The sequence below is a fragment of the Rissa tridactyla genome, chromosome 5, assembly GCF_028500815.1.
Source record: "Rissa tridactyla isolate bRisTri1 chromosome 5, bRisTri1.patW.cur.20221130, whole genome shotgun sequence".
Classification (NCBI taxonomy): Eukaryota; Metazoa; Chordata; class Aves; order Charadriiformes; family Laridae; genus Rissa; species Rissa tridactyla.
In genome coordinates, this window is record NC_071470.1 from 8,362,145 (window position 1) to 8,375,611 (window position 13,467).

Here is a 13,467-nt window from a genome sequence, read left to right on the forward strand (position 1 = left end):
TGTGCTGGTTTTGGCTGAGGCAGAGTTAATTTTCTTCATAATACCTTGTACATGGCTGTGTTTTGGATTTGTGCTGAAAACAGTGTTGATAACACAGGGATGTTTTAGTCCCTGCTGAGCCGTGCTTACACAGTGTCAAGGCCCTTTCTGCTCCTCACACCACACCACCAGCAAGTGGGCTGGAGGGACACAAGGAGTTGGGAGAGGACACTGACCCCAGCTGACCAAAGGGATATTCCATACCATATGACATCATGCTCAGGATATAAAGCTGGGGGAAGAAGAAGAGGAAGAAGGAAGAGGCAGACATTCGGAGTGATGGCATTGGTTTTTCCAAGTAACCATTACGTGTGATAGAGCTCTGCTTTCCTGAGGATGGCTCTAAACACCTGCCTGCCCATGGGAAGCAGTGAATTAATTCCTTATTTTGCTTTGCTTGCGTGTGTGGATTTTGCGTTACCTATTAAACTGTTCTCATCTCAATCCATGAGTTTTCTTACTTTTACCCTTCCAATTGTCTCCTCCATCCCTGTGGGGAGAAGTGAGCAAGCAGCTGCATCGTGCTTAGTTGCCAGCTGAGTCAAGTAGGTGTCAAGTCATGACACTACATAAACACAAGAGCATATATTTATGGGCAAACTATAGTAACAAACTGGCTTTAACAAAGGATACTGATCACAGCCATAGGGGGGGCTACTCTCCTACTGGGATCTTCTTGGAGTTCAGTGTCTCAAACCAGCAAAATCCCTCTTGACAATGAGAAAGAGTTGCACGTGCTCATGCTGTTTGTGTACTCATAAGGAGCAGAAATCAATCTTTTCTATAAGAACTGGGTGTGTATCCATCATTTGTGCCTTTGAAAATCTCCCCTATTTTCATGTAGGCAGGAGCTGAAGGATTTGAAAGTCATAATAACCATAAATAATCACAACAGGCATGATGGGGAATAAGAAAGGACAAGAGATAATAATAGAGGGAATATTTTTCTTTAGAGGTGATTGCTTGTCAAGTGAGTATATCATATCATTTGTTTCGTGTCCGTTTTATTTTATGGGGTCTGTTTTTCCTTTGTGTTTTAATTGCCAAGAGCAAGAAGAGAGGGCTGGATTATAGATTACTTGTAATAATGTTGACAAAGTTTTAATAAGAATGAGAACAAGCTAGGCATCAAAGGAAAGAGGATGTTCAAGAATATGGAGACGTGTGAAAAAGCACAGGGGAACAGACATACGCAACAGCTAAAGAGACTAATACATCAGAAACGCATAGTTAAAATGACTGATTATGCAGTAACAAGAATCTTGAACAAGTTAAAAAAACCCACCACAACAGTAGAATTACACCCTTGGGAACAGAATACATCCTTCAATAAGAATTTCACATCTTCAACAGTAAAAAGGACAAAGCAGTGATATGCCTTCCTGATCATAAACACCACAGATTTTCTGCATCCAGTGCTCCAGTGCAATTTAAAGGCACTATTCCCACTGAAGTTAACAGGAATCTGTAGCATTTAACACCTTGTTAGAGGTTAGCGCTGCCAATCAGGATTAGCCCTTAAAGAAAATAATTTCTCTAATATAACTTGTTTAGCCACTCTAAGTACTGCAGTAATTCTCACAAGAGGAAAAGTGGCTGCTATTCCCCCATTAGCTTTTCTCACATAATCCCAATCATAAAGTTAGCCAGAACAGGCAATGCCTAAAAGACAAAAAAAAAAAAAAAAAAAAAAAAATTAAAACCGGAACTTCAGCTACCAAAAAAAAAACCCTACTAAAATATTAATCAGAATTTCTGAGGCAGGAAATACAGCACATCACAGCTAACACAATGCGGTGCAGATGAATGATATTCAGGGTTTAGACACACACAGTAACTCATCTGATAGAAAAGCGATATTTCCATGCCATAAGTGGCAGAAGGCTCCTGTACATCACATGCATCATCTAACAATATTCCTGCTTCACACTCATTCAAACATTATTCAGAGTCTGACAACCTTACAAGCTGCTCTCTGCTGATTCCGCTCTTCCCTCACACTGTCAGGTTGCTGCTCCTGTATTTTTACACAGCAAGCCGATGATCCAGTGTTTTCTCTCATGTTCTGGTTAATACACAAGCGATATATTTTGAAGCATTCATGTTAGCCAACGGCACTGTAATAACAACCCATTTGGGCCCTTTGCTACAAAGTAAGTCATACTGTGATTTGAATAATGATCAAACTCAATACCTCTGTGGTAAATTAGATGCTATAAATATGGTTGTACAAGGTAAAGTGACATAAATACCTCTTTTTGCTGACAGTCGAAAAAAAATACTTGCCTATTAATATAAAAATGTAAATATGCAAATAAGAGATCCAGATGAATATTGTCAAATAATACTAGAACAAAAATGAAATCCTCAATGTCTTTCAGTCCAGTTATATACGCCAGTTATACTGGTATCCCGTCTGCAAAATGACGAATGATAAACAACCTAAGAACAAGTACACGATAAACACAATTTTCTAAAAGAAGATTAATGTCCATGAAATACGTAACACAGCAATTAGTAAACTGGAGAGACACTCAGGAGGAGTTGGCTCACCTGAACATCACCTGTGTGCTGAGCTTACCAAATTGTTACGTAGTATTTTATTCTTCATGCATTATTTTTCATACCAGTATCCTAGGGGGTGAGATATAGGTGAGGGTTTAAATTAAAAACTTAATTTGGAGGCACATCACCAAAACTTTCTATTAAATAAATAGGTACCTTCAGAAAGACAAACAAGAAACCTACTATAGCATGCTTCCCTTATAGAGGTCAGCGGCATATTCCTATCTAGAAAACTGTCTACTTCTCTATTATTTAATACATATAATACATGTCTATTCAGAAGACCAGCGGATGCAGAATTAGAGATTTACAACCTCTTCAAAGACCCTTCTCCAATTTCTTTCATTTTACAACCTGAAAAAGGAAAGCAATATGCAACAAACGAGAGAAGACACTAACAAATTAGCACAGTGCTGATCTTTATCTTTTTTAACTTCAGTATAAATTAGCTGAAAATTCCATCCCTATCAACTCAGTTGTCATAAAGGGACAATACCTTTAAGTGTTGTGGCAAAGATGATTTCTTGCTTATAGGGTTTGAATAGCCTTTGTACCTTGAACTATTCCCGTAACTACAAGTTCTGCTCACAAATCCTGCAGAGTGTCTGAAGAGACAACGCAGTACTTTATAAGAAGCCAACCCTGTTCTCTGCCTGTCAAGGAGTCAATCCATCAGTTTTGGAGAGGTCAGTGAGAACTAAATAATGTTTGCATTTTAACATCATGTGGCTAATCATTAATTACTGGCATGGCTGCAGCAATGAAACATTTACAGTATATTTTTTGTTTATAAAGTTTCCTATTTCTGTGGATCTTCCCCAACAAAAAGGAATCGGCAGCACTCACTCCTCAAAGAATAAAAGAAGAAACAGAAAACTCTACTGGGAGAAAAGCACTGAAGACCACCAATAGAAATTATGAATAGGTAATAGGAAACAAAGAACCGAGACTGCAGAAATCCTAGCAGAATGTTAACATCCCAACAAACCCAGCCTAATACTCCACTCACAACTTTAACAACTCTTTGATACATAACAAAAAATATTTTTCATGGAAATGGGGTGTAAAAGAGGAAATGCATAATGTATGAGACAAAAGCAAATTATCTCTATTCCCTAAGGGAATAGCTTTTGTCTCACATGTAGGTCACGCCAGCATTCATATTTTCAGTATTCTTTATAAACCCATTGAAGCATTATAGATTATTATGTCAAACTGGTACACTGGGATTTTTTTATTGCAATTAATATCCCTTGTAAGGAGCTTTGTAAAATGAACTCAAATATCACCAAAAGCAATTAAAATCTATCAGAGATGTGAAATGGAAGGTTAGGTTAGCTAAGGGGAAAAGTGGTGCAACATACTTTTCCAGGATATGAGAAGCAAGGCAGAAAATTAGCAGAAAATCATAGCAGCAAGGCATGAACTTGGAAGAGTATGAGAACAACAGACAGGGTAATAAAAACTGTTCACTGGTAAGAACAAATACATATGAAGCAACCAGGGACAAACCCCAAGCTTCTATTTTAGCAATACTTATTTTAGGATTATTAATAAAATGAAATGAAAGAGAAGAAAAAGAATAATCAAGAATTCGGTAAGTAGAACTCAAACTGCTGGATGTCCAGTTTGAGACATCGTGGAGAAGTAGACTTTGATACAAATGATGCACAAGCCTGCAATATGATTTTTTAATGTAGATCTGCTTGAAACTCTTTGCTGGATATTATTTCACAGTCTGTTTTAGTCTAAATAACATTAACTGTTAAAGAAATCATGTAATAAGCAAAGATGCGATTAGTTTCAGTCACACAGCTTCATGCTGGTTTACTAGTTTTAAACTCAGATAAAATACCTGAAACATACAGCGATGTAATCATCACAAATTTTTAAACTCCAATTTGAAAATAGATATGCATGAGTGACAGTTTCTGGGAGACTGTTTAAATTGTAGTCCGAGTCGTAAATCATCCACCTGGTCATCCTAAACAAATGCTGATTTCCCAGCTTTTTTATATCATGTTGTACCACAATATTTTTTCTGCTTTTTTCATTGCAAAGTTACCTTCTGGAATCATCACATTTCAGTGATGCGTGTAGGTCCCAACTTCTTCAAGCTGCAAATACCCAGAACCCTTTTTCTAGGCTCAACTTCCATCTTCAGAAGCCACTCCAGTACCTGAATTTAGGCAACTCTCCCCGTAAACCTAGATGGCAATGGAACTTTAGCACAGAATAGGTGCATTTCTTCCCCACAAGGTGCTTCTCAGCATTTTAGTTGCTTGAGCAACCAAGAATTTGCAGGCCAAACCTGACACACTTTGGCTTAAGTTGCACTAGCATGGAGACAGCTTGATTGCTCTGTAGGATTTAGCAGTATTCAGTGTAGACTGAGAATTTAGGAGAGCTGGATCTAGCACTAAATGCTTATGCACAGCGTGCATCCTGGCTAGCAAGCGAGCAGCATGATCTAAGGAAGAGATTAAGCACATACGTGCACCTGCAGTCTTTACTTCGGCGTTTCCAAACTTTTCAGATACGGACTTTACAGCCTGAATACAATTCCTTTAATGCAGTTGTTTTGTAACACACAACAAGAAAAAGCTTGTTTATCTCTGCTCTTTGTATCAAATGTAAATTTCTGCTTTATAGTAGGCATGAGATTGAATCTCTGATTTAAAGCACGAAATTCATCTAACCCTAAATTACCAAGTGCCATAGACAGAATCCACAAAGATAACAAAATGACAGTGCTTTTTTTGTCACAATTCATGAAGACACTCGAACAGCAGCACTTGCTAAATGCCACTCCTGGGTCACTCTTCTACTCCTGAAGACAGGTTTCACACCAGCATTTGGTTATCATCAATGCCCTTTCACCCTCTCTCTAAGTCTCCATTTTAAAAAAGTACTTTGATGCCTAATGCTCATTTCCTTATTTCAACAGACTGCAATCTATTTCTGCCTATAAGATTACCAGTAAGTGACATATCTTCCACAGAAAATGATGGAATTCTTTTCATAAAAAAGCAAAGTACAGATCTCTCCATAAAGTACTGAAATTATTCTATACCACATTTAGGAGATCGATGAATTAGCTGTAAATCTCTCACCCCTATCTCCTCCAATGTGTGTATTCCATGATACTGCTTATTTTAAACTGGTAAAATCCACACTGTCCACCCTTTCTTTACAAATCAATGGGACTTCTTGCAGAAAAAAAGTGACATTCATATGAGGAAGGCTGTCACAGACCAGCCTTATAAGCAAGCAAAATACAGGAAAACACAAAAACATACAGCAGGCCATGGCACGATTAAGAGAATTGTGAAACACCTTTCATTTTTAATTTATGCAGGTGCAACACTTCCATCTAATACATTCGGTTCTGATTGTGTGACAGTACAAACAAAAGGACAGTCCTGTGGCTGAAGAATTGAATTAAGTCAGGAAACGATGTTAGTTTTGTCCTCGGCTTTATCAGTTTCTGTCTGCAGTTTCCCATGACTTCAAAGCAAATTAGGTCTCCTCGGAAGCTCCGAAAAGTCAAGCATTTATTTAGGCACTTAGATAGGGCTCTAAAACAAATGATGTGCCCTGAAACCTGCTCTGAGGGTTGCATTCTCATAACTGTCTTGCACTGCAATTTAGTACATGTATTATATGACCTGCGTTTTGATATCATATGCAAAATCTGCATGCAAAATGAATGAAGAATATGCAACAGACATCTTTGTTGCGGTGTTCTGGTGTGTAAGTAAAAAATAAGAACTCTCCTGTAAGTATGGATAAAATCCACATGAAGGAAAGAGGGGTTCACTTCACTGCCAGTGCCCCATTTAATGAACTCAGTCTGTTCCGAGCTTCCCTTAAAAGTGGCATTTCTGCCATTCACCAGAAATGAAATAAACACTAAAATACTGAAGAATCATACAGCCACATTTTAAAATTACTTTGCACCATGTTATCATATGTCAGCCAACCGGATATTATATGTTAATCCAAAGATAAAAGTGTGAATGAACGTACAAATGGGTACATAGTCTTCTGAGCAACATTTTTCCCCCTAAATCAATATTGGAATTGTCACTAAACTTTAAATTCTGCATCAGATATTCAATCCCAGTTCCAACCATGAAATATCTGGTAAAGCATCCAGTTATATTTGAAATAATAGAAAACCATTGCAGGATTATTTCACAAAAAGCAATGTTTTCAACTGCTCCCCTTATGTTAAAACTAACTGTATGACCAGAACGTGCACCGATTTACACTTCTGAGTTCAAAAGAATTCCTTTGACACCCACTGACATTCTCATATTTATAATGGTGCAGCTGAGACTCGAATCTGTCCCTTTGTTTACATGTAGAAAGACAGACATAGGAGCAAGTGATCAGAAAATGCGACTATATTTTCCTGAAAAAGGGCCAGCTGTCAGCTTTCTGGTTGCCAGTGTATCAGTGCAAGAATCCGCAGCCAGGGTTTCACGAGACAATGGTGCCTGTACAATTTAAAACCGATTAACAAACACCACTATAGTCAGTGTAAGTTAGTTGGAAAGGGGAAAAAGGTGGAAGAGTGCTTATATTTCAACAGCAAGGATTCAGGCATAAAGAGCTGGCATGCCTCCACTTTGAGCAAGTATTGCAATGAAAGTAACAGATTTTTTATTATTATATTTTATTAACACTAAGAAAGAACAATAAAAGCTTTGGCCAAAATATTTCAATAGGAGCATGCATAAGACTAAGCATGTAACTCCTTTAAACCTCCACCCTTTAAAAATGGTTGCTTCTTCTTGATACCCCAAGAAATCTGTTGAATACAGGACACAAGCACCAGAGATTTACACTGAGGGAGCACAGCAGCGAGCGCTATATGGGAGCCTGTACGCCAGACTAGAAGGAGCTCTAGTGTAACATGTGATTTTTAGATACATACATGCATTTCAAAACCTGGATCAGGACATCAGGAGTCACTGAATTTCTAGGGCTTCCCAAATAAGAGTATAGCTTCTCTGGCAAGCCAGTCACCCACGTTTGCTGTTCTTCCCTCAGGTTCGCATTAGAGTTTATTAACACCAGCTAGAGTACAAAGGTGCAGCTGAGACAGAAGAAACAGAAGTTGTGGTAGAGAAAACCTATTAGTTAAACACTGGGCCAGGTGATAATGAAGAGCTTCGGATGAGTTTTAATGTTTTGCTATTTAAACTGTCATTAAAGTGAATGTCTAGGCTAAGACTACGCGTGGACTATGTACTGTGCAACCATGAACCATACGTGGCGCAGCCTGGGAACAGGATGGGCTTACAGGGATACCCTGTCTCTACTTAACCTCCTCTAGGCTTCAGGTGGTCAGCAGTACAATGTGTTCTAATTTAAAAGGATCTGTACTTCAGACACTTTTCAAAAGTTTACCACAGAAGCACAGCAAATTCCACAGCCGTTACTAGTTTTGCCTCATTTAAGACTTGTCCCACGGCACAAACAAATGCCCAGGCTCTTCACTCTGTAAAATTTATACTCTAAATTGGAATCAAAACAAAATCCAATCTTCTTACCCAAGATACTCATTCTTTCCTTGCTAGCCCTTTCACCAATAAGTGAGAAAAGCATTCACCAAAACAGGAAATCTGCATTAGAATGAACGTAAAAATCTACAAATCAAATTCTGTTCTTACTAGTACCATATGCAAAGACTCATGTGTGAAACAATCATCTTCATCGATTACTAACCAGTACCTAGCACATACCAGTATATCCCCAAATACCTCAGGGAGCACGGCACCACACCCATCAGAAAACAGGAACCTTTAAAACACCACGGAAAATACAAATAGTAACAACTAATTGGTTGCTGAGGACTGTCAGGTAATTACCCAGGCTTCACGGCATTCCGCACTCAAAAATCTATTGGGTGAAGCACATGGGAGAAAAGTAGAGACATTATTTTCAGTGCTTTGGAAATTAATAGGTCTGAAGTTTCAGGAAGGCAGAATGTTGTAAATAGCGCAATATATTCTCTCCTTCAGAATTTCACAACCTCACGAGAAGCACGTTTGGGTTCTATCGCTTGATGGCTGACTCCATTATAGGTAATGAATGATGATGGTACTTGCAAAAGTTAAAGTGTACCCAACACTCTGTGTGAGAGGTAAACGTTTGCAGACAGGATATTCAAAAGAACTTCCTCTTGCTCTTCTGAAGCACCGTTACCTTCTCTAACTCAGTCTTGGCAACTATTTCTTACCTTGGGACCAAAAAGTGAGGCTGTCCAACACTTAACTGTCTGTTGTTTAGTAATAAACGCCTTTTAGTATTTACCATTGAAACGTCTTTGAATTGCAATTCAATCCAGATTCCAGCAGGAGATGGGTGGCAAAGTTCAGGTTCCCAAAACTTTACCTTTTAGTTCTGGTAGAGGATATTCTAATTTAAGTTTTATAGGTCATATGACAGGGAAAACTCAAACCTGGATGATGACGAAATTGTGCTGCATTGGAAGGTTTGAAAATTCCAGAAATCAACGTTAGCTGATTTTTAAGATCATGACCTTAGTGCACTAAATTTCTGAATCTGTTTTATCTGCTTTATCATTGCTTTTGCTAACAAGGCCTGTAACTGACTTTTTTTAAGGTAGGAGATGGTGGAGGAAAGGGTACACAAAAAATGTGGGAAATGCGACACAATGGTCTTTGTCATTCTTAACAATGAACTACTGGCCAATAAAGCCAATACTAAAACTAAACACTACAATGTCTTATAAACTCCATTATATATCCTAAAGGCATTCAAATATTCACAATGTTATTTAAATAGACATTCAAATAAAATTTGATTTTTAAAATGCTGCTTACCTTCTTCTATTTTTCTCCTTTCTGACGGGTAGTATGAGCTGAAAATGATCTAACTAGTAAACAAAATTAGACTTCAGTAATTACAGGTGACAATTTTACTCTATTGCCTTTCTAAATGCAAAGGTGAAACCACTTAAACTAAAGTGTTAATTCTTTTTATAACTAATTTTTAGGTGTTTTGTATTGCTTTAACCAATGCTTCCAAGTTCTGTTGAGGTATAAAACAGACACAACCTTAACACACTAAAAGAGATTTAAAGTTTCAGTTTAGAGCTTGGCATGCTAATTAATTAATGCTATTTTCATTCCTTTTAAACCTGTAATGAATTACTCATTAGAGAAAGCAGAGAAAAGGGACATTGCAGAAAGCCTTTGTTATATTGGTGCTGTATTTTAGAAATAAAAGCAAAATAGCCTGCTGGTAACTGGATGCCCCTCAAATTATTATAGCAAAAAATCTACATTCTCTGGGTTTTTTTGAGACTTCCCACACTACCAGACATGGTCATGCTGGAATTTGAAAGCCTGAGTGAGACCTTGTACTTAGTGTGCCTGAAAAGTAGAGGTCCACTGTCCACAGCAATGACTTGCTGGGCCTGAGATCTGTATTTTTGGTTTTCTCGCTGGCTGTACCTACAGAGAGGAGAGGGGGGAGAAATGCAGACAGAAGTAGAGAAGAGCAAAGCAGAAGGGGACAGCGTGGAGAGGACTTAGGCAGACGGGATCAGTTTTAAAAAAATGGACAAAGGTTAGATAATTAGCACAGCCCAGTTTTCCCGAGACCTAGAACATAATGCAGGTTTCCTTGCAAGTTTTCCTTGGTCTCAGCAAATACTTGTGAAATCCCAGGGAAAGCATGAGAGACCCAAAAAGAACAATTATATTGCTAGTCCCTGAAGCTGCTGGATCCAGAAGTCCTCTCAGGCTAATGTGATACTGGGGGTTCCCATAGCTTGGTTTTTGATCCCAGAGGCAAGTACAAAACACCGCGATCAGAAGCTACGACGTGTGAGGATAAAGCTTGCCAAGGCAATCTAAATTAATTCTCGTGTCAGTACTTGTTATAAATGGCCCTTAATTACAGGAATGCAAACTATCTTTCATTGCACCTTTGTCTCAATTAGGGATTTCTTCACTATGTTTCTTCATATATGACATGCCACATCCTACGACCTTTAAAAATACAATCTCATGTGGTTTACATTTCTCTGCAATATATAGATCAGGCAGTATCCTATGCATTGTCATTTACACAAAGTAGTTTCTACTCTCCTATCTCTCATGAAGATAAAAGTGGGAAAAAAGCATTGGTGATAATGATACTACAATAAACCAGTGCCTTAATCCCCAATTCTTGTGCAATTGCCTTTAAAGAAAACTTAACTAGCCATTATTTCTGGGCCTCACAGTGCCAGAGGGGTTAGATTTTTATTTTTTTTTTTTCTTCTCAGCACCAGTAATGTAGATGATTTTAAGAAATTTATTGTATAATTATTGTGCTTTTGGCATATTTCCTTCTGTGGCCTTCAAATTATACAGAGCATTTCCAGTATACCTTGACACCCAATGTAATTACGCCGGAAGCTATTTTCACCTTTTTATTTAATTCCATTAGGATGCTTGTAACAGGATATTGGATTGGATTCTATTTATTTTTAAACTGCAAACATGAAATAGATGTGAATGTCACACAATAAATGTATCCTTATAAACCTCTACAAATTGGAACAATTACTGAAATGGCATGTATCTGTTTTTACTGGAGTCTGTGCCAATTGATGTTTTCCTTGTTTCACACTGGAAATTACCTAATGCAGACAATTAAGACCAACTATGGTACCACCATGCTCTTTCTGCTAAAAGTATTATCTCAGCTGCTCATTCTAACCACATTAATAGAAGTATTATGACAACAAGGAGAAATAACAGGCTTGAAAGAGCTGTTAATCAAATTTGAATAGCACAGAAAATGCCTAAAATGTATCCTAACTAGATCTAGTCTGTTAATCATGGAGTAGATCTGTTACAGAGACCTTTATTTTTCTCTGCTGCATGTGTTGTATAAATAATTGCATTCAAATCAGTGTACACGTAAGGATTCCTGAATCTGGCAATAACAGTTTATTATAAACTACCTACATTTTAGGCCACAAATGTATCATCTCCTGAGCATTCTAGATAGCGAGTCACACACGTACTTGGCACAAGTGCTCTTATCTTGTAAAACATAGCCTTGACTTTAGGGCATTAATTGTACGTAAAAAGTGTCCTATTGAGACATTACAAAGCTAACACTTTGGACGATTACTGCTGGATTAGTTGGGTTTTTTAAGAGTTGGTCTTTAGGCGACTGAGGCTAAAACTGTAAATCTGACAAGGTACATAGTGCACTCACAGAGACTGTTTATTCTCAGTTTAAAGAAAAAGTGACTCAGCTATCAGTTTAATACGTGAGAAGTGCTGAAAGTAAACTTGTGCTTTTCTTTACTCCCTGAAAGCCCTTGGTGAGATCATTATTGCATCTATAACCCTTCTTCATTCCTCCCTTTGTTAGCATTGATCCAACACTAGAACTACAGCAGCAAGCTGAGCCATCACTCACATCACATCCAGTATAACCAGGTCACCCCGTCTATGCTGGGGAGGTAGAATGCTCATCTTCTAGAGAGACCACTCATTCATCAGCTTTGCCAGCTAATGAACAGGATTAGCACTAGCAGCAAAGAAGGCAGCTTTTTCTTTTTTTCCTGATTGGTTATGGGTCAGCTAAAAAGATGCAATCATGAATATACAGCGACAGTCCGAAACTATTTGCTCTCCCCAAGCGTACAAGACAAAGTAGAAGATACCATTCCATACTCGTACAGATTGCTTTTCAATATCAATAGGTGACAGAATAATTATATGGAGTGAAAAAGAAGGTCAATCTACAATAACACAAGATTAAAACAATAATCATAAGAAGAAGGAAGGAGCACTGAAGAAAGGCTTTCTTCCCAGACTTCACAATGGAACGACTGTCCGCCTTGTAAAATTATACCCAACTACTACTACTGCCTAAAGGCATCAAAGACAACTATTATGTTGATTTTGTATGTGCCAGAATTTCTTTACATGTCAGTTAGGAAGCCTGCACGACCTTGACACTGGAACAACAAAAGACTTTGTGAAATCTGCAGACTCACACTGAAAAGCCTGCCTCATAGAAACGTCACTTACAGAACCTGCATTGCTCTAAGACACTTGTAAAGACTGATGAATTTCAGCTGTTAAGCTCCTTTTAAAAACAGAGCAATCCTGTGCTTAAATATGGAGAAAAATGTTGTAAAAGCAATGTTTTATCTTCCTCCTGAAAATTAAACATAAAAATTAAATTATCAAGAAAAGGGCATTGTAGCTTTTGGATCTCAAAGCAATTTACAGACATGGATTAATTTAGCCTGGAATCAACTACAAATATATTTCTGACCTATCTGAGGAAAACTGAACAACCAGAAAAATCAGCTGAAAGGGATCACACATCAGTATGCTGACGAGGTGGCCGAGTGGTGAAGGCGATGGACTGCTAATCCATTGTGCTCTGCACGCATGGGTTCGAATCCCATCCTCGTCGGGCAGCCCCAATAATGTTGCTCAGAGTTTCTGAGTTGCCAGCATCTTGATGTGTGCCCTCAAACAAGCCTTTATTACTGGGTGGAACACAGAGAAACTGTCCGAGTGAGCAGGAACCAGATTAGGCAAGCTAAAACCCAGGTAGAATTAAATCTGGCTAGTGGCATCAAGGACAACAAGAAAAACTTCTATTAAGTACGTCAGGGGTAAAGGCAAGACTAGGGAAGACGGGGGCCCTCTCAGGAAGGAGAGAGGAGACCTGGTCGCCCAGGACATGGAGAAGGCTGAGGTGCTGAATGACTTTTTTGCCTCGGTCTTCACCGGCAAGGGCTCCAACCACACCACCCACGTTGCACGATGCAAAGGCAGGGTCTATGAGAAAGAAGAACCACCC

General features: G+C 38.4%; 1 non-coding gene across 1 annotated transcript; it reads left to right on the forward strand.

Annotated features, from left to right (window-relative positions):
• Positions 1 to 12,992: 12,992 nt before the first annotated feature.
• On the forward strand, positions 12,993 to 13,074 carry TRNAS-GCU (transfer RNA serine (anticodon GCU)). The gene has a single exon. It is a non-coding gene; the product is annotated as a tRNA-Ser (tRNA).
• Positions 13,075 to 13,467: the final 393 nt, after the last annotated feature.